Source organism: Convolutriloba macropyga, chromosome 5, assembly GCF_964194025.1.
Source record: "Convolutriloba macropyga chromosome 5, txConMacr16.3, whole genome shotgun sequence".
Lineage (NCBI taxonomy): Eukaryota > Metazoa > Xenacoelomorpha > Acoela > Convolutidae > Convolutriloba > Convolutriloba macropyga.
The window spans coordinates 67,689,947-67,715,885 of NC_134472.1; the positions used below are offsets into that span (position 1 = coordinate 67,689,947).

Consider the following 25,939-nt stretch of genomic DNA (forward strand, 5'->3'; position numbering starts at 1 on the left):
CTCATTTCTAATAATCAAAATTTATGAGAAGTGGAACCAGTCAGTCTTCAAGTCAAGCTTGGAAATATTGAAACAAAAGCATTGTAGATGCGAGCAGCGTTTGGACTATAATTCAGAAAGCCTACCAATTGCAATACCAAACGCACTGAACACATCTATTGGGTACGGCTTGTTTTTTTGTTTTATTTCAATAATCGGTACCATCATAAATTAATTGGAGAGGCGGATATATGATACAGACGGCAAGTCTGTATTACATTATGACTCTGATTGGTGCTTACATGTGATACAATTTGCTGTTCACATGAATTAATTTTACTTCCTGTCTAGAAAGGAAGTCTCAAATTCACGCCGCCAATTTTTAGTCAAAAAATAATTCTCGAGCTCTTAATCTTAAAATCGATCTATTTCTTTCACTTTTTCTTTGGAAGTTGGTTGATTGGAGCCGCATTAAGTTATCAAGTAGATACTTCTCATTGGAATTGTAGAGTCTTTTTTCTACAGTCTCGATAGGTAGTAAAATCTCAACGTTCATTTGGCACAAGATTCGCGGCAGGAATCCATTTTGTTGTATTTTGTCCTTTTCTACAACTCTAATACTTAATAACGCTTGCGCACATTGATTACCACAGCGTGCTTAGTTGTGAGAACAGCAAAATTAAATTTAAATTTGTTGAAGTTGGCTGATGTTTCCTTACAAATTTCATTTCTTGATGGATTTGTTTTTTTTTGGTTTATCGTAGTTTGTGTTGACTTAAAGACGTTTACACTTGTGTTCTTAACTGATCACAACTGGTGAAGGGGTTGATTGCTGTTTGGAGAAAGTTTATTGAAAAATTTGTCAGTTAGTGGATTTCGCTTGTGAAATTTGTGTTATTTGAGTTACGTGTTATTTTATCATCAATATACGTAAAAATTTTGCCATTTGGTCCAGTGGAAGTGAAAAGTAATCTAGGAATTCATTTTCTTCCAGGAAAATGTTCTATGTGGACATCAAAAAGAAAAGACTGGTCTATCCAACGTGTTAATTGACTACTATAATTTTTTTTGAGCGTTGTTATTTTTTATTGATAAAAGTGCTCTATGATCTTTTAAAACTGTAAACAGGTTTTCCAAATTGATGATTATTTGAATATTCAACAAAACAAACAACACCAAGAATTTTGCGCTAACTGACACTATAGCGTCCTTCAGTGCTGTGTTCAAACCGAGATGCAAATGCAAGAGTTGATCATCCTTCAATATTCCTCTGTTCCCGAAACTGCGTCCAAAAGTTCTCTAAATGCATCCTAAGAGATGCGTGTTTCCAATTCGGGATTGTATTGTCACGTTTGCTATGTTGGATTTCATAAAGTGTATATAAAGCGATCGCTACTGTTTAAAAATTTTGCGTGGTTTGATTTCCATGATTGCAGATGTTTTTGTTTCAATTGGCGCTATTCCAAGTTGCCAGCATTAAAACTGGACCAATTGATGATTGTTCTTTCCGAATTGACATAATGAGATATTGATACAAAGCTTATTGTAATCTATTTTTCCTAAAAACCAATAACCATATTTAAGGTTGTCTGATTTGCTACCTTCTACGATGATAATATCGTCAAGAAAGCGAAAATTGTTTGGATTCCATAAATTGATAATCTATTGTTTTTAGAAGTCAGCGTGCATGTCTGTTAGTGCATAAAAACGTGTTGCAAACCTGTGAATTCCATTGGTTTCATTGCAACTAATATTCAAAATGCAATAGAGGATCGTTTTCGGGTGTAGTTGGCTGTTCTCCTCATTGAAATCCAGTGTCGTCAAATTTGCTTGGATTTAATTTTTGAATTAATTTCTGTGATTGCTGATTATGGCATTTTACGCAGAAGGATTTTTTTATTGATTATCTGCTCGTATGACTTGATACATATAGACTCGCATACGTTTAGATTTTTCAATTTTATCTAAATTGAATGATTTGAAGTGCGAATGCAATTCAATTATTCTGGCTAGCTATTGACGAGGGATTAAGAGCAATGTGAATTCAAAACTGAACCTGAAATTTAGATAACTTGTGTGAAGTTATTATTGAACAAATGCATGAATCAGTTCAACAGGCTAGATTAAAAATTTTAAAGGCGAACAGCAAATTGTCATGGTTTGGTCAATTGGTTTTGGTGGAACAATTGGAGGTTAAGTTAATTTAGTATTTGAATATATGAATTACGTTTATCCAGAAAGAAATGATTACATTTCTTCTGGAAACATCATTGCAAAGAGCAGTCCAGGTCAACAAGTGCTCACCCTTCAAAAATAGAAATTTACCAAAACAAACCAAGCAAATCAGATATATCAAGAATATAAAGATGCTTGAAGTTTTTAAAAAAAGCAAAAAACGTTGCCTTTCTCACGCTTTCAATGTCAGATGGCATAAGTCACAAATCTTGTGCAAAGTTATATCCTTTCATCAAATGGCTCTGCAGAGATTTCTCACCATTAGTGCTGCGACTCCTCACCAGAGGTAACGTTTCCTTTTTGTTTCTGTGTGTTTTTTCTGCTTTCCATGCCAAGCGAGGATTCCCATAGAGGAAACCTCACGCAGCTCTTGAAACATTTCAAGGAAGACTGCAGGAAGACAGGTAAAGTTCAAAAACCGAAAGAATTGAGCTGATGCGTATAAATGTAGTTGTGTGCTTGGTCCATCTTATGAAAGAAACATATTCGGCAATTGGGTTTTTGACATCTTAAGATTTTATTCAGATCTGTCTTACAAACACTACTGTATTTCAGTTTTCTGTGTTCAAAAGCAGATTATACGTAGGAAATGTAAAATGCTAGCCGTTGAAACTTGGTAAAAAGTTCTTATTTCGATAAAAATTGCCACTTGTTCCTGTCAAATTTTTACACATATTCTCAGCATGCTGGCTAAAAGACTATTCACTCCTAGATATTTGTGAGAATCCAACATCTTATTAGGTTTAACATCAAAAACAGCACTAAACCGATTTCCTGATCTGAAGTTGACTGTGCAATCTTTATCTACTTTCATGGTTAGCTTATTGTTATTGAACCAATTTTGAGCCTTACCAAAGTCTATTGACAACGCCGGACTTGAAGAGATTCCTCCCCAAATAATGTGGTATCATCAGCAAACAAAACAACTTCACTATTCACAACTACTTGGTGCACGTCATTGATTTATATCAAAAACAAGAAAGGACTAAGCACAGAGCCCAGTGGTACCCAAAAATCTGACTGATGCCCCTCAACAGTTTTTCTAGATTGTAACTCCACGAACTGAATTCTATGCGATAGAAAGCTTTTCATCAGGTTTTGATTTTTACCTCGAAAGCCACAACGTCTAAATTTTTGAAATAAAATTTTGTGATCAATTGTATCAAACGCTTTAGTCAGATCAATAAAGCGAGCCAAAGCCTGCTGCTTTTTGTCCAGAGTTCTTCTTAGGAATTCAACAAGTTAAGAGAGCCGTAATGCACGAGTGTCCTGCCATAAAACCAAATTGCTTGGTGCCAATTACTTTGTTTCATCAAAGAACTTCAGGATCCTATGCGCTTTCAAAAACTTAATCCAAATATGGTTAGAGACTAATAGGTTGGTAATCGTTAACATCATTTCGCGTGCCACCTTTATAGAGGGAAAAATTGTGGCTTTGTCAAAATACTAGGATAATGCTCTTCGAGCAAACAGCAACTAAAGATTTGCCAAAGGTGAACTTCTGACAGGTAGCAATAGCTTAAGAACCCTGCTGGAGATACCATCATGACCGGTCGAGTTAGAATTCTCAAGTTTTTTTATGGGAATTACTACTTGGTTTGTTGTTATGTCCCCAAAAACAAAACCGTTTAGGACCGGATGTCCCAGAAGTTTTTCCTTTTTATTATTTTTATTCTTGGCAAGAATGCTTCCTATGTTTGCGAAGTGTTTATTGAAAGTATTACGGTCTGTATCGTTGGCAGTCTCTGTGTCACAGAGTTGGCGGAAGACTGAGTAAAAAGAACGCGAGATCTTTTTATGTTTGATGCTTTGCTATAGAATTCATTTTTTTCATTTTTGAAAATTATTGTGTTTTTGATATGCTCTTTTGATATATTCTTTTGATATATTCTAAAATTCTTAATTTTCTCGTGATTAGCTTTGCGACATTTTTTTGTTTATCCAGAATTTCTTTTTGTCTTTTATGAACTTTACCGGTGCAAACTTGTCTAAGGCGGATAAAATTACGGAGACCAGATAACAAAATTTATTATCAATTGCCATAATGTCTTTTAAAAGGCCTAATTTATAAAAAACCATAAACAAAAATTTGTAGATGTTATCAAAAGCACAATCAATATATATAATACACAATGATACAGTTTTGATGAGCTTTTAGTTTGATATTTTTGCTAATTGCGGTAAATTCTGCTACAATGACTGATTTTTCTCAAAGTTGAAATTTTGTAGAGTTTTCAGAACCAAATCAAATCTTTCAACAAATGTTTTACTCACTCACAAGAGCGGTGCTTTCAAACTCTGTCAAATGAATGAGTTAATTAGAGCTCTCAATTTTTGCATTTGTGACACTGATTGTCATTTTATCCTTTATTGTAAATAGAAAACAGTTTTCAGTACTTTCATAATGTAAATATGTGGAACTGTCCACGTGTTTCCAGTTTTTAGATATTGCTACCTGTTCTATTACCTTTGAACCCATTATTTTCCAAAAACATTTTGAACTTAGACAAATGTCCAATTTTGTTGTTTACTTTTTGTTTGAAAGGTCTCAACCCTATTCTTTTGAAATATAATTAATGTTTAATGTGGTTTCTGTTTTCATTCAGTTATTAACAAGATCAAGCCAAGAAAGCGGATGAGAGGGGTCAGAAAAATATAAGCGAACGCACATTAAGCCTCTTTGTTTAATACATCGGATTCGCTCAGGTAATACACGCATGGCTCAACTGCCCAACTCTTTTATCTCTTCAGGACACTTACCTATTAGTAAGTAAAAGGTTCAAATACGGCTTAAAAGTAAAATCTGTAAGTTGTTCCAAAAACGTGACAATTCGACTAAAATCGTATCAAAATGATTGAGATCCAGTTTTTCAGAGCAACTGATGAAAATTTTTATTCCTGAACAAAAGTGACAGAGGAATTTTAATTCTCAAGAAATTTATACACGAATTTTATACACTGAAAATAATTTACGGTTTTTTATCGTAGGAATAGTTATCGTAACTGACTATGCGAGCCATGACGATAGTTTTCAACATTAGTTTTCCTGTTATTGGTTTTATTTTTCGCCCTTCTTATAAATTGCGTCGGAGTTTGACATTACTAGCAAAATTAGTTGTTTTAATTGGCACCGTTTTCTAATTCTTTTCAAGTAAATAAGGGCAATAGACACATTTTGAAGCTGTAACTTACAGAATGCATTCTATAATGAAGTAGATACCTAAAAATTTGTCAAGAAGTTTTTTGAGTTAAAGCCTAATTGTCAGTGTTAACCGCGAGAGAGTAAAAATTATCGAAAAATGATTTAGTTAAAACTTACCTGTGTGGTTTTAAAATGGCTGAACAAAATACTTTGATAGTAATTAAATACTTAACAAAAAGTAAATTATCAGCAACTAACTTGCGGTTTTGTATTGGATGTACAAAATACCTAAACAACAATTAAAAAAATAGTAAAAAATGATTTATTAGAAACTTACCTGCTTTTTATCGGCTGTAAAAACACTTAAATAATGAATAAAAGACGCCCTAAATTTCGACAATGCCTTGAAAAGATCCCCGCACACCTATATGTACTTATATATATCTGAATAAAAAAACAGAACGAGTTTCTAAGAGCTGTTAAAGTTAGACAAAGTGTCTGTGCTAACTTGCCTTCGAACAATAACCCGCTCTCTGGTTAAGAGAGAGAAGCGAAAGTACTTTGAGGATAAAAGTGGAAAGATTACAGGATAATCTGCAAAGCCCCCCTATTAGCTGTTTACACTTTCCACTTAACTAGAAAAGAGGGCAAAACAAACAAACAAATAAACTGAAAAAAGAGACAGGATAGATTTGTGTTTTTGAGATAACATAGCTAGCTTGAGCGGTGATTAAAACTTCCAGATTTTTGGAGTCTTGTCTTGCACTCGATATAATGTTTAGGTAATTATTTCCGTGTTTAGGAAAAAAAATTTCTAGCAAAATTGTTCTCAAATTTGCTTGCCTTCATGTTCTTCAGGTTAAATACCTGCTAATTATCTTTAATTTGAAAAATGTTGAAAAAAGTGAAGCGAAAACACGCAGAACTTCTGCCTGACAACTGTTTTTTGAACGTAAACTCTTTAGACGGGAAATTTTTCTTGGAACTGTTTTCAGAAATTGTTCTGGCTTTTCCCTTTTATCGGCGGTGCAAAAAAATGTTTGTAAAAAATTGAGCGGCTGAAAATTCAAAAGTAATCGCGGGTTGAGATCCCATGGTTTGATAGGACGGCAAAATGTGAGAGCAACTTAGAAATCCAATGAGAATGCAGGGCAACTTCATTGGGTTATTAATCTCGTTGATTGGTCATTTTAAAACTGTAAAAATCAAATGGCTTAAATCACGACTTTCGTAATACCAGAAAATCACATCGATGCAAATGTCTAATTTTCATAGTTGCCTCCCCTATGGGCTGGAATTTTAAACTAGTCGAGTTGTTATTGCAAGCAGTGGCGTCTTAAAATATTTAATAAATAAAGATGAGATATATTGTATATGACTGCCTGTAGGTACATAGGGGGTATGTAGGTGGGCAGCATAGGTATGTGGGTGGAGAGGGCTGAGTAGTGTAGTTGTGTAGATGGATGTGGCAGGTTGGTAAGGGGTGTTTGGGGTTGTTATTTTGGGTGGGGGTGATAAGGTAGGTGGGCGGTATATGCAGGTGGTGTCCCAGGGGGTGAGAATGTAGATAGGAGTTAAATGTTAGGGGTCAGGTAGGTGTAGGGTGCTGGCGCAGGTCGGTAGTTGGTGGGGGCGGGGGGGGGGGGTTACGATGGTGCTTATAGGAGGGGGTGGTCGGGTACGAATGGGCGATAGGTGGGACGGGTGAAGTGGGTAGATGGAGGGGGGGGGGCTTCGGAGGTAGTTGGGGGTGGTGGGTCGGAGAGCTAGGTTAGAAAGGTAGGAGGATTTTATGTAAGATCAACAAATCCCGAAATGCTCTTTTCACCTTGAATTTTACCAGCAGCTATTAGTTACTAAAATTTACGAACTAGCGACTGTTATATTTTAATGATCAAAATCAGAAGTCAAGGTTCTAAAACAAAAATCAACGTTTGAAGAAAAATGTCAAAAAATAAACTCATTACTCCAATTATCTCAATGCTCCTTTTCGAGTCGTAGAAAAATTATGAGTGTTTAAATCAAAAGGTCACTGAAAATTTGGTAGCAATAGGTGTCGCAGCGGTTAAAGTTACAATCCACCCAATGAAAATTAAATGAAATAAATTGCACCTATTTTCAACATCATTATTGTGATAAATGGCTTGTAATGAATGTGATGATGTGACTATACAGCAAAAAGTACCTCAAAAGTTGAAATTGTCATTCAATGAAAAACAAAGCCAGAGCCTAAAGTTGACAAAAACAAGATAAAAACGTAGCATAGGTAAAAAAAGAATTTTGTTTCAAAAAAATTCTTAACCTCATAACAGCCAAAAATTTTCCGCTCAAAAATAACTCTAAAATTAAATTTCAACTGAAATTAACTATTATTGCTCTGAGGACTTTTCAATTTTCATACAAATTAAAAAGAATTCAAAGTAACAACAAAATCATCGAGAGGAAAAGTTCACTAATTTTTTTCGTAAACGCGGTGTTAAAGCAAGAAATAACCATTCATTTCGAACTTCATTGGTGCTTAAATTAAATCTGTTAATACCTTAGTTCCAATCTGAAATTATTCTGAGTGCAATTAAAATGAAAATTAAAAAAACTTTAAAATTCTTAAAAAAACGACAGAACTCTTTAATGAAAACCAAAAAAAATTCGTATTAAAAGGTTCCATGACTAGACTAATACTAATTTTGGTATCTAATATCTGCTTGTCCATCAAAAGGAGAAAAAAAGTTCCAAGTGTGAGCGAAGTAGCCAATTTATCATGACACTACAGAAAGAACAAGCATAGCTGAAAAACAAGAGAGTTCAATAGAATTTTAAGGTAGCTTGTTAACGGAACCGTAAAAACAATTACTTTTACTAAGAAAACAGAGACTTTGTTCATAAGACATCTTTAAACATTGATGGCATCTCTCATTATTTAAACAACTACATGAAAAAAGACTTGTCTACAATTGGAACAAATAATACAAAAGAAGTTTAAAAACATAAAGCCAAAATACGATCCAAAGCCTTCTCATCGCAAAAATCAACGATGAGACCAAAACAGAGCTTGCTATCAATGCGCAGCTGTTAAAAACTTTATTGTTCAGAATAATTGCAAATTAGATGTTTTGAAAAACGAAAATCGTAGTATGTCAAAAAACCCATTTTAATTAAATATCGAAATAAATTAGCGAAAAGCAGTTATTATTTCCAGAACCCTTTCCTCGGAACCGGAGGTGAAAGAAAGCCATCTGATTGCACAAATATTGTGTCAGCAGCTGTTATGACTGCACTTATGGTCAATCTAGACAAAGTGTGCTAAAGAAGCATATTAGGTGCCATTTTGCAACATAAAAAAGGAAAAAATGCTGATTTTCAAGAAAATTAACAAAATTTAGCCAAAAGAGTCTTATCAAACAATACAACAACCCTCATTTTTTTATCGATGACCATAAAATCAGTACTACTCCTCTCGTTAATATTTCTTATCATATTTTTTAAAAAATTCAAAATTTCAGCAAAATCTCAATACCTCCTCAGAAAACGCAAATTTCAGAAGAATGTTTTTAATTTGCTACTTTACGCTTCACAAGCTTTCTAATAAAACCACTCACAACTCGGTACGATGATTATATTGATAAGCGAAAATTGACTGAATAAAAAAACGAGTTGAGCAGCGTATAGTTCCTCCTCAGTAAAGTGGGCCGGAACAGACAGGCAAACTGCATGTCTGAAAATGCCGGTTGCTCCTTTTGGCTCTATGTATAGGAACATCAGACATTTTTTTTAACCTCTGGGCAGATTTTCTGACTTTCGGCATTTTAAAACTGGCACCAGTGCGTTTTAAAGAGGGTAAACTCACTTTGGAAAGATAATAGGAGACTGGCTTTCTAAATTATTTATTCAAAACAACTGGTTTATTAAATTATTTAAAGCGGAAACTATGCTACCAGTCAAAAAACTTAACAGTCAAATAACAGTCAAATAACAGTCAAAACTGCAGTAAAAAATTTTAAGTAAAACCTGCGTAAAGTTGTAAGTTAATTTGAATTGTGCTAAATAGAAAAAATGACTGACTTTTGGCGCCTTTAACTGATTTTAATTTAAAAGCCTGATTATTCCGTGAAAAGATAATGAACAATGAATTTTTGTTTGCAATCAACTTGCACAATTCATAAGCCAATTAAAATCAAAGCTTAAGAATTGAAAACGTATGTTTTCCACAAACTCCTACTTATCTCACATTTCCCACGTGTTCCCGCACAATTTGGCACCATTTTGCAATTTATATTCCCGGATTATGCGCCGAATCAGAGCATAATTTTGACAAATTTTTTGCAAGCTCAAGGTCAGAGGTAACTCGGTTGTCACCCTGGATAACAAAAAATATAGAATCACAGGCCGTGGTCTCAGACCAAGACTGAATGCGTCCAGACAGAAAAACACGCACCAAGGGGGCGCCGTGCTATCAAAATTACTCGGCCTGGAAAGAAAATTGAACTCATTAAAGTTCTGACACAGGTGTTTTTGAACGCACGATAGTCTGAACACAGTTAATCATAAGAAGCGAGCGTGAGCTTTGAGACCATTTAGAAAAACAGTTGGAGCAATACTGCTTTATTATAATACTGTACAATAATTCAACTATCCAGATCAGAACCAACTGAATTTGGGTACAAAAATATGTACTTGTGAGTTTGACACACCCCCTTCTGTTTTACAATAATTTTTTCAATAATGAATGAGTTTTATTAGTCCAAAAATATGTTCGGCTATAACAGCAGTTTGATTGGTTTTGATAGATTCATATCAAGTCCCGCGGACACTAGAAATTGTCACGGCCCGCAACGCATAGACAACAACTCATAAATACAAAACTATCATCCGGAATTTGTGTTGATTGTGCTGGATCAAAAGATCAAAAGATAGTAGATCGAACTCAAATTCTCTGACTATAGATCAAGCATTACATTAATCAAATCTTCATCGATCCAATCATATTTGAGCACTCACAGCTGCTATAGCTCTTATAAGGTTTGGATGTGATAATGTGTCCAATTTTGATTGACTCATATCAACTCACTCGATATGCATGGCTGACGAGTTATGCATCATGGTTCTGCAAAACGAAGTGCAGCGAGGTTCTTGCGGGCGACTTGATGGCCTTTCTTGCCCCCTATCATTTTTTTTTCAAATTGTCTCATTTTTATGGCAAGGTGGATCAATTGTTTGCGATCAAGCCATAGGCTGGTGGATAAAAAACAAATAGCGCCTGTCAGGTACCCGCAACTTTTTCCTACGTTTTCTTTTCAATTTTCCTTCTAATTGCTTGCAACACAATATATTCAATTATCTCAACACTCAATGGTCATGGGACCAAAAATTTTTATGTCAAGCAAAAGATACATTGAAAACACATTTTAGAGGCGAAAAATCACCCTACTACTATAAAAAGAACAAACGTACTCGTTTAGGAGAAAAATAAGAAAATCTGAAAAAAAAATTGAGCAAAGTTTGCCCGCACAGATTAGTGGACTAGTAAGATCCAACTTCTTGACAGAGGAGACTAGCTTATCAAATAAGCAACGAAATAAAAAAATTGGAGCCCAAAAAATTCAAATCTACGAAATTTTACCTATTTTTCCCAAATAGTTTTTAAAAACTCAAAATTTCGCGAGAGCAACAAACTGAAAACAGATGATTTTTTTATTTTGACCAATTATATTTTTGACCAATTTCTGAAAATTAAGTCAAAACCCAAATATCAGGACACTAAACGATTTCTCAAAGAAGAAAATATTCTTAAAAATTCATATGCTAACTTTGAAAAATTTGAGAAAATTTATCAGCAATTCCCCCTGGTGGACCTCAAAGAGAATTTTATTGTACCAGAAAACAGAACTTTGATTGTTCCAGAACATATTATTTCGAGATGCTCTTTAAAAAAGAATTGTTTAATCATACCATTAAATTTACTGCAGATATCAGGATTGTTAAAGTTTTTATTCCTCTTGCTAAAAACTTTCAATTGTGTTTTCTACGACCGAAATGTTTATTTTTTTATCTATTATGCATGTTGCTCAGCTTAAAACTTAGCAAATGGTTAACAACCGGTGAAACAAAATTATCGCTATGTAAAAATAGCAAAACTTTGCAAATGTGTCACCGTGGAGAAACCATTTAGCGACCCTAATATGGGCATACAGCTCTACTGTTCCTTGACTCTAGTGAATATCAAAGACTAGCTGATATGTGAATCAATTGGACAGCATTGAATAACATTTCAAACAATCCTATCCGAACACAATCAAAATGAGACACAAATTGAGCTTATTTGCTCTTCATGTCTGTGCCCAAATATGCCAAAAATAACCAACCCAAAAGTATTGATGTCATCTTGCGCACGCACATTAAAAAAAGGTTAGTAACACAGGATCATAGCATCCTTAAAACCTTGAATGTCAAGCTCGCTGAATTTTGATATATGTTTTTTCTCTTGTTTGTTTAATGAAATATTTGTTTTTTCAACAAGTTAGCTATCTATATTTTGTTTTTTTTTCGTGGTTTTTGAGAGTTTCAGGGGAAATAAGTCTTATAAACTCCAAGTGGTTTGCCTTTTTTTACTGTTGAATTTTGCGGAATTATACTTTGTAGCGGATATTCGCACCTTAATTTTTTGAAATATTCTGTAACATGTTCAATCACATAAAGTTCTCATACACTATGTATCTGACTATCATTTAGCGTAAGAACTGCAGATTCATCCTTTTCCCGACATAGATTGCTCGAATGATTTTTCGTTGGACTCTTTCATTTTAATTTGAAAACTTTTTCCGGTTGTGTTCGCATAGACTAAAAGACCGTAAGTTATGATCGATTTGGCAAAAAAATTTTGAAACATTAGAAGAAGTTTTTTCGGATAAATATGGCGTAAGTGACATATTATTCCACAAATTTGTTGAGTTTTTCAACAACAAAATCAACGTGATCACATAATAATAAAATTTTATCAGTGTAGATTCCTAGGTAGTTACTTAATGTTCTATAATCCAGAGCATTATTATTTGGTTTTACTTTTTTTTGGGTTTCCCGAAATTTATGGCATCACAGTTGTCACAATTAATTGTTAATTTATAGGTATTGAACCAGTTAGAAGATTTTTCGATGTCCATTTGTTGAAGCAAATTATCGTCACCAATGGCATTTTCAACTGTAGTATCATCTCCAAACGTTAATAAAGTGCTTTTTTTACAAACTGTTGAGAAATCATTGTTATACAAAATGAACAAAAAAGAGCCCAGTACGGAGCCCTGTGGTACGCCACAAAATATTTGCCTTTCTGTTGTTTCTTGCTGCACTTACATACTGCACCCAGTAAAACAACTCTTTGATAGCTCTAAATTTGGACCACTGAATCCATATCTTTCTAGTTTTACTCATCACATATCACGGTCTATTGTATCCAAAGCTTTCTTAAGTCAATTAAACTAGCTTACCCTTTTGTTTTGTTAGCCATTACCGTTAAAATATATTCTCTCATGGTGGCAACGGCATGGACTTACGACATTTTAGATCTAAAACCGAATTGATTGCTAGCTGTTAATATAAATTTTATACCAAACTTTATCAACCTCTTCAGTAAGATTTTCCGAATTGTTAAATCTTTATTACTACAATGCTAAAGAAAATTGACATCCCGGTTCTTAGACGCCCTTTCAGGGAATATATTTATTCTCTGCACTTATAAGCCAATCCTTGTATGTTCAATAATTCAACGATTCTTAAAAACTGATAATGATGGATGAGCATAAAAATTTTCAATCACACTCTGAATAGTCCGCTTCATATCCGAAATTATTATTTGCCATTAAGTTCTATTAAAGTCGTAGAGAATCAACATTGATTTCTATTGAACCAATTCTGTATAGTCTTGCTTCTTTCCATGCATACTTTTTGTTAAATACCGACTTTTCTAATTCCTTTGAAAAAGAATCTGTTGTCATTATCTTCCCATTCTTGTAAAGTTTTGAGCCCCTTTTTGTGTAGCGAATTCCTTTCATTTTGCAGAGTGACTGAATTCGTTTTGATGTATTCAGAGCTTTTAGATCATTTTTTTCGCTAATGATTTTCTTACATTTTCAGCAACAATTAAAATGCTCATTTTGACGGCTTCAATTCGCGTTTTCTTTAAAAATTGATCACGAAAAAAATTCTCCGTGTTTTGCGGTTAAAATTTGCTTCAGATTTAACTGTTTAAGTTTTCTCTAGATAAGGCTAGCTTTGAAGCATTTCACGCAAACTCTCTTTAATTTCACACAAAATTTCACACAAAATTCACGCCTTTCACACAAAATGTTTCAAATAATCTCATTTTTCAGACGTCAATGTTCCCTATTTTTCCAAGCACGCTGTATTTTAATCACAATCTAAGACGTTACACGTTTCTAGTTCTAATTCCATCAGTAAACTCTTATACATTCTAAAAAGCCCCCTTTTCCCACGAATACTTCCGGCCATTTCCCATTCTGATGTTCCGATCATTCCGGTCATTTCCCACACGATGTTGACCAGGATATAAATGTAGATAATACCAAAAACTACTGATTTCGGATATCATTCATAGGTAAGGAGGGTCTTGTTGTTGTTGTCATTCCCCTCCTCTGTAATTTATGCAAGAAATGCTGAGAAAAAAGCTGATGAAAACAGCTATATTGTGTATAAACAATGTAAGAAATGTAGGGAAATAAATCGGCTTTTTTAGGTTTGAAACACAATTAGGTAATTGAAATGTTTCAGCCGAATTAAACACAGAACAGAAAAAGGAAAACTTGCAAAAAACGTTGTCCAAATAACGTTTAATCACTTTTTAATAACGTTGTTAAACATCAGCAATTTTATAAATCAGCGCATTGTTTTTTTTTAATTTACGAATATATAATCAGCTAATAATTTTAGCTAGAACAGCTTTCTGGCCACCGATTGTTGTTTTTATTGTCATTGATGAAAAAGTCAATCATACCAATTTTCAATAGAGCTGGTGCAACAAATTGTCGAGTAGAAACTTCACTTCAACTGAAACTGAAATAAGAACCAACATCAGGTAATTAAAGCTTTTCATTTCCTTCAATTTCTATCCATTTAGCGCTTTCAACATCACCAATCAACATCCCTCAGATAATCAAAGTTTAACTTATTTATTTCAAACTCTTCGGACATTCGGTGTTTCGGCACATACTAAAAAACAATTCAAGAAGCCTCTGCTCGCTAGAAATTCGACATTTTGAAGGAAAATGTTTGCGAGAGAAAAATTTAGACTTCAGAAATATCGTTCTAAAATTGAATTGGCCACGGTCAATTAAAACCTCCATTTTCTGTGACGAGAAACTGAAATTGGAGAAAACTCTCCAAAAATTGGGAACTCAAAAATGTGTCGCAAAATAAGCATCTTTGTCTTATTAAAGATTGCGTCTATTGGTCGTTTCTCAGAAAGCATTGCAACATGGATATTGTGCTATGACATTAATTGATGGGAGAGCTAATGGGAAAATGTTCCAAATGAAGGCGGAAATAGTTTCTTCCAAAAATTCCAATTGCTTTACTGGATTTAATGGCCAGTCAATTTCAGTACTGGGCAAGTCTTATTACAAGCCTCAGTTCACTACTGAATCAGAGCTATGATCAAGGCACCTTGTACACTTGACAGTCTAAATCTGACTGTTGGCCGAGCCTTAACAGGCCAAAATTCAAAGTTATAATGAATTCAGAAATCGTTCTAAATAAGTTCTGAAAATATTAGGAAAAAAAGTAACAAATTATCTAAAATAGATCCGGAAAACGCGAAAAATAGCCGACAAATCGTCCAAAATAGGTTTGGAAAACTACAAAGATGTGAACACTGAAAGTAATCAACTGAAACTAACAGAGGGTGGTGTGGTTCTTAAACCAGCTGATAGCATGGTACCGTCAAGGCAAAATTCTGGCCATTTTCATCCGTTTGCCCGAATCTTTGGGACTCATTTCTACTATAACTCATCACAGAATCAAAATTTGCAGTATTTTGTGTGATTGTACCCCTGAACAACATGGAATCGGTCACAACGGTTTTTTTGTTATTTTTCCTTTAGTCGAAAAGTCACACATAAAATTAAGATCTGAATTGCGCTTTAGTTAATTTTTGTAAAATATGGGCAAAAACGGGCTGGAGCAATCAAAAAATGCCCAGAAACACCTGAAATGACCCATTGTGACCTCCGAGGTCCCCAAGGGCCCTTTGGTATTATGCGGTATCAGTTTGTACCAGTTTTGAAGGACTCTGGGAAAATAGGTGAAAACTAACCTCGAAATTGTGGCACGCAACAAAAATGCTTGGAAATCAAAATTTTCAATCGAAATTGTTCGGAAATTTGGTTTTGACTTGGAAACTAACTTGCAAATGTTATCCAAGTCTTGGCCAAGACTTGTCAGACTTGTAAAACTTATTATTGGTCTTGCCCAGAACTGAAATACGAAAAAAAACTTGTATTTAAATTATCTTACACTGATAACGAATTGGAGTTCAGTGCGGGTTTTTCACACTTGTGAGGAGAATACGAGCTAAAATTTTTAAGATATTGTCACTTTTCAATCACAAATTGTTGCCAAAGTTTTTCGATTACATTGGCTTGCAATGCCTAACTTATTACTATTTCTGGCCTTTGTTTTAAGAAAAAGGTTAATTTTCAAAGAATATCTTGCAATGGATGATGATAAGACACAAATGTTACAGTTTATTGTCATACACATTCTGCACATTGCAAAAAAATTAGATATTTAAATTCTGTAGCTCAAATAACATTGAAAAAAGTGAACCAAAAGTACGAAAGAAAAGTTAGTTTTCAATTTTGAAAAAATACATTACCGGTTTTTTCAACAAACAAGTATGATTGCAAGCAGGCCATAAAATATTCATTTACTGATCAACCAATGAATTTAGCTGTAAGAAAAATGTGTTCAGTGCCACGTTCAAAATTTATACCTGAATATCTGTTCACAGATATTTTTTTAAATTTCAAAAGATTAACAAATTGGTTTCCATTTGAGGCGTGGGGGACATAATGACCAAAATAATGTTACTGATGCACCATACTTCGTCAGATCGATAAAAATCGAGCGGGATAAGTTTAATGGTTTTTTAGAAGAAGCTCAGGTTGCAATCAGATCTAGCAATGTAAGATTTCCCGGTCATAAAAAAACGCTCTTTGATGTACCGTTTTTCATGCGTCACTGTTTAAATCAAACATGGCCAGACAATTTTTGCTTTCAGAGCAGCATTTATGAGACGCGAAATGCCAACTTAGAGCAGGTGTTTTAGAGCACTTGTTATGAGAGACGTCAAATTACCAGAAAAAAAATTATAGAGAAAATTGAGTTTTTCCCAGTTATCGGGAAGCTTTATTGTGTAAGATCTTAAGATCTAAATGTTATCATCGAAAAACACGTTTTCAGACATAACTTTTATCAGATCGTACACTACACAATTGCAGGGCACAATTTTTATTCTGCAAGCCGTTTTTTAAATTTTTTTTTAAATCTTGAAAAACCCGATTAAAAGTTTTTCCTTGTGTCAAAGGTTTCTTAACAACTCTCAATCAGGCAATTCATTAACTTTTCATAAAGACAGGGTTACGTTTTATCAAAGTTATCACAGATCTTACCAAAAATTCCAGAGAGTCATTGCAGATTCTAAAATCCATAACAGTTAGTCTAAATTCTTGCTACTTACCACTGTTGAACGAAGATAAATTCTCGCTAGTTGGTAAACTTGTTTGTATATCTGCAATCAAGTCCTTAAAGCTACAGTGTTGGTCTGTTCAGTAAATATCACAAAAGCTTCATCAGTTTAAGGAGGTGAAAAAAGAGAGGAAAAAACCAGAATAAGGTAATAATCCTCCTAGAGAAAATTGATACCCGAGGATAATTTATTATTAATAGGTGAGAAAATCCCAAATACTTCTCCGTATTCCTTTTCAATTTGTTTTTATTTGGTTTTATTTTGGTTTTTCCACCCTCGACGACGCGAAACATTTTATTTGTTTTCCACCTTCCTAAACAAATTGTTTGTTACTTGTTTTCATTGTGATCAAATTGTTAATCGCATGTCTGCATTTTGTGCATAACTGCCGAAGGCGAGTTCGCTCGAAGCGCTCGGGAAAAAATGAATAACTACAAACTATTTAATATAAATTTATAAATGGATCACAAAAATTATCCCAAAAAATATGAAAAATGGCAAATATTGGTTTATAGCTGAAAGATTGCAATTAATACCTGTGAGAGTGTCGATTTTAACGTGAGTCTTACTTTTATGTATAAGATCAAATTTTCCTTGAACTATTCTTATAATTTTTCGAATGATAAAACGCGATTTGAATCATTTGGATCGACATGGGAATGTTTGAACTTCTCGATTAGTCGTGAAATTTGTATGCTTGAATGATCCATCAATGAAATAGAGAAGTATTATATGAACGTACAGAAAATATCTGCAAAGTTTTAAGAGACAAAATGTTATTAAGAGTAAGTTGATGAATATTAACTTAAATAACTCGCTGAATTTTATTCCTGAATGATTTTCTTATTCAGTTGGAAAACATCAAAGACGCAACCGAAATCTTTTTTAGGTCAAAGGTGTACTGCAAAAATATTCAGTGTGAACAATAGGCCGACGGAATTCTGAGACGACATTTGAAATCGAGAAATTCAATTGACAAAATTGCAAAATTGAGAAATCAGTTTATAGTTAACCTAGTTATAACTTTTTTTCTTTAGTTATAATTAGAATTAGATTGTTGACACTTGAAAACCAGGAATTTAGGTGGCCAGCAATGTTAAATAAAAATATTGATAATACCAAGAGTTTACAACCAGACCCCTTCAAGCAATGAGTAGCCGTCACAAAATTAGTGAACCTATATTTGAAAAACCATGATTTTTCTCAAAGTTTTTTTTAACAAACCATTGTAACTTATCATTTTGGACTTATCATTGTAAAATATTATTTTTAACTTATCCATGTAAATTATCAGGTATAACCACCACCGTTAGTCTCAATGCCACCATGCTTATTTATTTGTTCACTGATTTCACCAGCTAAAAACTCAATTCAGTATCATCGAGGACAAAAATTACTGTCTATTGGCAACACTGTACCTCTCCATGTAAACAGCGAGAAAATCTGCTATTTTTTTCTGGGTGAGAAGAAAATAAAATTCCTCGGTTACAAAAATAATGCATAAAGTTTCAGCAGAGTCATTTCACAGACCACTATGTGATGAGAAAAATTTACACGTATGTAATAACACTAAACTATTTGTACTGCTATCGTGCATTGTTTGAGTGTTTGAGTGTCTGAAACAAACAAGAGAGCACGAAAAAAGTTCATAAATTTCTTTAAACATTTGAAAATTTTTTACCAGCAAAACTAAAATATAAAACGGTAATGCCGATAACTTGCTTATTTTGTCTCTTGGTTTGATTAATTCAAAGCAATAATTGGTCCGTTTGACTTTTTGATTGATGGCTTTAGTTCTGTACTAGAAAAACTGAAAAGACTTTAAAATTTAAACAAAAAAGTGTCTATATGATACTCAGAAATCCCAATCAACTAGTCAAGCAAAATTTATTCCTCAGTATATGGAAAATGAAACGGAAACTTTTCTCGTTTTATTTTAATTAAATAGACGATTTTTCCCAGGCATCAAGCGCATGAACTTCGTGTCAACGAAACTTGGCATAATAACCTTAAACTTATCAAAAATATATTGTTAGGACTCACGTAAGAGGGGGAAGTATCATATGGTTATCTGGTTTTTTGTTCAGTGGATTATGGTAGATCGATATATTCGTAGAGAGTTGTGAACGGTATCATTATATAGCCCCTTCAGAGCGAAATTTATAGTTAACAAGTTTTTTATTTTGGTTTTTGCGTAACTGTTTGAGTAACTGGCCTTATTTCGTATTCATTTCTGGTTGAAATTTTAATGATTCACCATTTCATCAAAAAAGCACTAAATTTGCTTCTTTAGCCCACTTTTATTAAATTTGCCAGTACAAACCTCAAAATTTTGATCTAGAGTTAAAATTCTGACGTTGCTAATTTAACTCGAGAGTTATCAAAAATTCATAATAAAATGCACTTACATGTAGATGAGGCCCAATGAACGAGTGATATTTTCAGCAGAAAGCTCACGATTTTTCTGGCTTCAACACTGTGTTTCCGTAAACAGGTTTGATACATTATGCGTTTTGCCTCTATGCGTTGTTTTTTGTGGACTTTCAACGTAGCCTCACTAACGGCAGGTCCAATTGGCTTCCAAAAGAGTTACAAAAAATTGATGGAATATTTTTATTTCGAGGTTTACGGTTGGTATGAATTCTTATCTTTATTTGTTAAAAATTTTGAGCTTTGCAAATTTCTTATCCTATTTATGTCAATTTGAAACTCTAATTAGAGAAAATTCGTTCGCATTTTTATTTTATTAATGATGTTCTGGCGTTGAAGATGCGAATTCTCATAATTTGTTTTTTATTCTAAGCTATTTGACGTTTTTGTAAGGTTTTTGTTATCATTTCTCATTAAGGCAATTGATCGTATCTTAAGATTTTAGTCATATCATTATGCTTTCAGTGGCTTAGACACAGTTTTCTCGCAAAATTTATTGAAGGTTTGGGTTTCTCATGTTTTCCTTTGATTTGTAATCGTATCAAAATTTCTGAATATTGTCAGGTCTAAATAGATTATTAGGGATGTATAAGAGCAGCTGTGTAATGATTTCAATCGATAACTATTGGTTTTTGGTATTTTTGAAGGGTTTTTTAATCTCCTCCTCATTTGGTACATAAAAAAATCAAAAATATGGAATTAATAATATTTAGAGCATTATGTGCAAACGCTCACTACCGAGCCTTTATTCTGTTTTAGGTTTCCAGTTGATTGCAACTGGTTATATGTTGATTTAAGAACGTGACAATTTTGTTGTTATTATAGATGAAGTAAAATTCTTTACATATACCTGAAATACTCGAATGAAAACAAATACAAAATTGAAAATTTTTGGTTCTCTAATAAAAAAATCAACTCCAAATACAAAAAAATTGATTAAAAACATCTTTTTTGCTCATAAACTGTTATTAATAATCATTAGAAGTGCAAAAAATCATTTTTTGTTGAAATATGCTAAAATCAAACAGAGTAGAATATTCTGGGGCTCGTTTTCGGAGTCAAGGTTTCTATCTTAGCTCATTTTTTTGGGTTGGATGCGCTCCTGTTTTATAAAGAAAGGCAAAGCAAAGCCTGCGTCACGCTTTTCTTTCACAAGAGTCATGCTTTCCGTAATATGTGAACAAAAATTCGTGCAATTCAAGTGGAGGCTCAATACTGTGTCGGTGATCGGACTATAAGGACTTATGCTATTAGAAAATATGCAAAAAATGCGCTGAAAACTGCATTTTTTAAATTGTACATACGCTGAAAACCGCTGAAATTGTGTAAGAAAAGCACCGCTCTATCATTTCCACATTTCTTCTTTATCATTTCCGCATAATTTTCATAAAAAGTTTTATGAATTATTAATGGCCAGCTATGCCACTGAGGTTTATTTTTTTGGTTTTAAACACTATATTCCAGTTATATAAATCGGGTTAAATTGATTATGTTACAACACATTTTTTTGAACAGTTAGGCCCCTCCCCCAGCCCCAAATAAAAGGAGTTTGGCAGAAAAAGACAACCACACTATGGGCAGTTACTAAATTTATTGGTTTTTGCTGTGAATTTAAGTCTAACCTTCCAAATTTAAGTCCTTAAAAGACCAACTTAGATATAATTTTTAAATCTGTCATTAAAATTTTCTTGTTTTAAGTCGAAAAAGTTCAATTGAATTTTGAAAACATTAAACGCCTACCTTTGCACAGATTATTACAACGGGGTATCAATGATGATGATAAAAGAAGGAAATTTGTTTATTATGAGTATAACCGAAAAAATACAGCCAGACTTCATTATTAAAGCACCCGGCAGCAAATGACAAGAATGCTACCCACGCATACTCTAATTATACACAATATACTCTAACTTTATGACCTCATTTGCATTTCACATGTACATTTACGTCTTTGATCAGACAAATATAGCGCTACATTTTGCAAAAGCGCTTCTTAAAACGTCTTCATGGCCATTAAGTTTTGTGTCAGTGAAAAAATTACTGGCCATGGTCAGTCTACTCGTTGAATCTTTGATCGCCAGTTGCGGTTAAATTCACTTTTGTTCGAACAGCAAATATCTGAGGTGGTCGCAGCTTTAACCAAACAAGGAGGCTCGTTCATGTGCGATGGCAAATAGTTTTCCGATCCGGCCCATACAAAATCTTGTCTCAATTGTATACCAATTTAGGCAGCGATAGACTGTCTTTAAAGAAGAAATTTAATTTTTGTTCCGACCCCACTTGTGGGGGGAGGAACTATAGGCTCAAATGGGTTTTTTTTGTTCAGACAATTTTGGCCGAACGATATATTCATCGTAGAGAAATGTGAGTGGCATCATTAAAAAACTCGTCCAGCGTAGAATTCAAAAATAAAGAGATTTTTTTGAATTTCGTGTTTTTCGAAGATTTATCTAGGTTTAAAGTTTTGTGTGAACACGCGATATTTGCATGATTTTGTTCACTTTTAGCGAAATTTTTGTTCAAATTAAGGCATTTCAATAAAATATTTTTTGAAAATTACATTTCACACTACCAATTGAAGCAGTTTTGTGTTACCAATAGACCGATAAAAAAGCTAGTTCTGGTCTCTTGAGGATGTATACTATAAAAAAAATGTCGAATTCAATTTGAGAGCTGTTTTTTTTAGAAAAGTTTCCTATTTTTTTTTGTTTTTTTAATCATTTAGAGACTAGTCATTTTTCATATCGAGGTTCTGTAAAAGTCAAACCTAATTTATGGTCAACTGATGCCCAGTGAATAAATTATTCGTTTTCAAGGAATCAGTCATGTTTTTTTGTCTTCGAATCTGTGTTTCGAAATTTTCATTTTCTTTTGAGATTTCACTAAACTTTGGGAGTCCTATGGCATAGACTCGCAAACTAAAAGAGCTATCAATTTCCTAATGTGCAATAGGTAGACCTGTATAATGCTTTGAGTGGACAGCTAATGGCTGCTAAGACTTTAAAGATCAAATTTTCGAAATTTTTTCAACTTTTCATCGAAATTGAATTTATTTTCATGAACACTAAGTCACTCTCAGCAATGACAGGACCACCTTCCGTTTTAATGCAACCAAAATTAAATTGGTAAGTGGTTTTATCTGATAACTAATAGTTTTCGGAATTCGATAACACGATATTTCATAATTTCAAGAAAAAAATTCGGATTTTATTTTGTAATTTTGATGAAATATTTTCCCATTATCCTAAACCTGATAGTTCTTATTGGCCTAGATAAGACGGCCACTGGATCAGAGATAAAGTCTCAGAGCAAAGATTTTGGTTTAATTAGCTTGGCCAGTTTCTTCTGGAAAATTTGTCTAAATTTTTGTTGGTTTTTGCCTGTATTTGTCGTTGTCTTAATAATTATAGGACTTATTGTGATGTCTTATTGATAATTTTTTGATGAGAAACATCCCAAACTTCCCATATAGGCATAAGGTAGCGTATTTTTGGATTTCTTTGAAAGCTCTTCCATTTAGTGGCTGTTAAGACTTAAAAAATGATTTTTATAAATGGTTTTGGACATCAACCCAATTTAGACTTATTTTTGTGAACTGTAAGTCAATCTCAGTAATGACAGGACCTTTTTTCGTTGCTACTAAATCTATACGAATATGGTTAGCGGTTTTATCTTCTAACTATTGGTTTTATGACTTCGATGCCACGAGTTTTCATAATATTTTTAAAATTTTCTGGATCTTTTTTTTTGTAATTTTGGTTACTTTTCAATTTTTGTCACAGTTTTCCAATATTGATAATTCCCAGTGTTTTAAAGAAGATTTTTTTGATCATAGATAAAGTTCGCAGAGAAAAGTTTATGATTCAAATGTCCTCGACACTTTCTTACTCTTTTCTACCAAAATTTTTTTGGGTTTTGCTTGATTTTTTTGGTTGTTTTCATAATCATAAGACTTATTGTGATGTCTTTTCGATGACTTATAAATTACAAACATTCTTTTGTTTTTATTGGGGAATAATTTTGCGTTTTTATATAACTTCCGCTGAGAGCTATCGTATTGAGTGGCTGTTAACACTTTTAAAAAAATTCAAAATTTTTTTGAACGCTAACCTCTGTTAAACCTATTTTCATGTTATATAAGTAAATTTCAGTAATGGTATGACCCCTCTCCTTTTTTAAGCAAACATAATTAATCTGCTAAGCGATTTTAAATACTAACTATTGGTATTATGGTTTCGATGCCACGAGATTTCATAATTTCAAAAAAAAATTCGGATTTTTGTAATTTTGGTTCCTTTTGACATCTTATCTCATTATCCCAATATTGATATTTCCCATTGGCTTAGATAAGACGTCAAAATGATCATAGATAAAGATTTCCGAGAAACAATTATGGTTTCAATGGCTTTGAAATTTTCTTCTTTTAATTCTCTAATGAGTTTCTGGTTTTTGCATGTATTTGTTGTTGTTTTCATAATCATAAATTTTATTGTGATATCCTGCTGATTACTTTTGATTGACAGACATCGTTTCTTTCTCATTGAGGTATAATTTAGCGTACTTTTTGACTTCCGTTGAAAGCCATTGAATTTAATGACGTTATATAACTGGTTTTCTCAAAATTTTCCTGGTTTTATTATATTTTTTATACTTTTGAAATCATCTTGTTAAGGAAACAACAATGCCATTGCTATTAAAAAGTATGTGAAAAAAGAAAATTTTTTAGCAAAAACGTCTTTTTTATTGGTTTAGGCCTTTTTCTCTCCCAGTTTTTTAATGAAATTTTCTAAATTCTTCATGCAGTCTTGAAATGCTGACTGGTCTCATAGGCTTCTAATTAAGGATTAAATGAATGATGTTACTCAATGCAGTCAGTTTACAGCAAATAGCTTTAAAGTTCATGATATTGTTCGTTTTCAAAGACTTTTTATACTTTTCAATTTTTGTTCTTTTCGTCAACTTGTAATTTAATCTCATCAAGGAGAGGTTCCATCCACTTCATTGTAAATTAAAACCCCTTTTCCATTGATATCATGTCGTAACTGATGTTTTGCTTGTTGGACAATAAGCGTTTTCATATAACATTTGTGAGTGGTCAATATTTGTGTTTCTTTTTCTCTTCTTATAGTACATTCGCCAAAAAAATTTGTTTTTGCTTATTTTGTCGTCTGTTTGTTTTTCTCGTAGTCTTTCTAATAACAGATCTTCTGAGCGCTTTAATGAGGCGTGGTGTTATAATTTTCAATTAGTAATTTGGTTGTGTAACGATTTCTTTTAAACTCAAACATCTATTTTTAATTATCTCTTCATTAGGTTGACAATTATGTTAAAAATGTAGATGAGCTCGGGTCGGAAAATCACATTAACGCACATTAACGAGCATCCTTGTTGTTATTTATACTCTGATAGATTCTTAAGAAAGGACAGACGTCTATGAAACAAAACATTCATAACAGTGTTATCAAACTTCTTTAATCCTCTAGAATGAACAATCAAAACAGTATACAACCTTCCACAAAGTTTCAAAAGCTTAATCCACTTAAAACTATCATATAACCTTTAGCAAAATGCTGAAAAGATATCTTGCTATTAAGAGGTTTCGACCAAAAAAATTGAGGAAGGAAGTTTTTTCCCAAAACATGTTATTGTCTTAAACAATATTTAGAAACTCATCGCTGTCAAATTGACGCATTCAAAAGTCTCAACAATGTATTCTCAGAAAACCATTTGGACTTGTTGTTAGACAAATTGTATGAGAAATTCATTAGTAAAAATACAAAATTGAACAAAAAACAAACGAGTACAAAAACCAAAAACTGAAAAAACTCAAAACTCTCATTATTTTCACGAATTACATGGCCTCTTTTTGTCGATGATCAAATACTAATTGAAAAGCAAAATTAAGACTCAGATTTGCCTCATTTTTATTTGTCAGGGATTTAACAATGGCAATTTTAGACCACCGCAACAAAAATAACAACAAAAATAGTCAGAACTAATATTTCACTTATGTTTTTTCTTGAATCTATTTGATGTCCAGTCTCAAAAACTATTAACTTTAAACTGAAAGAATTGACAATTGTCCTTTTTGGCGCAACGGAACTCATTGAGAACTTTTATTGCTCAGACAAAAACAGAGCAATTAAAAAACAGGATACTGCTGTCGTTGTTAAATAAACAGATAAGTTTTCAGAATCCCCAACAGCAATGATTAAAAACCCCTTAAGACAGATATAGTTTTGACATTTTCAACACAAAATTCTGTGACACTAAAAACATTCGTTGCATTCCACCAGATTTTGATGGCAAATTTTCATCTGAATGTATGCAAATGGTTAAATAAGCCACGAAAAAACTTTTTGTTTGCTTTGAGTTCTCAATTGATTTTTTTGCATCTTTTG

At 33.1% G+C, this 25,939-nt stretch overlaps 1 protein-coding gene across 5 annotated transcripts in view; it reads right to left on the minus strand.

Moving 5' to 3' along the window:
* The window catches only part of LOC142340194 (uncharacterized), an 82,569-nt gene extending 61,174 nt beyond the window's left edge, over positions 1–21,395 (minus strand). Inside the window, exon 1 of one of the 5 annotated variants that reach the window (XM_075390702.1) lies at positions 21,279–21,395. The gene's annotated coding sequence lies outside the window, so the exon portion shown is untranslated. Of the gene's footprint in view, positions 1–5,533; positions 5,589–5,693; positions 5,858–17,099; positions 17,281–17,644; positions 17,815–21,278 lie in introns of those variants that run through there. The other 4 variants (XM_075390701.1, XM_075390698.1, XM_075390700.1 and 1 more) reach the window with 4 other exon arrangements.
* Between the last annotated feature and the right edge of the window lie 4,544 nt (positions 21,396–25,939).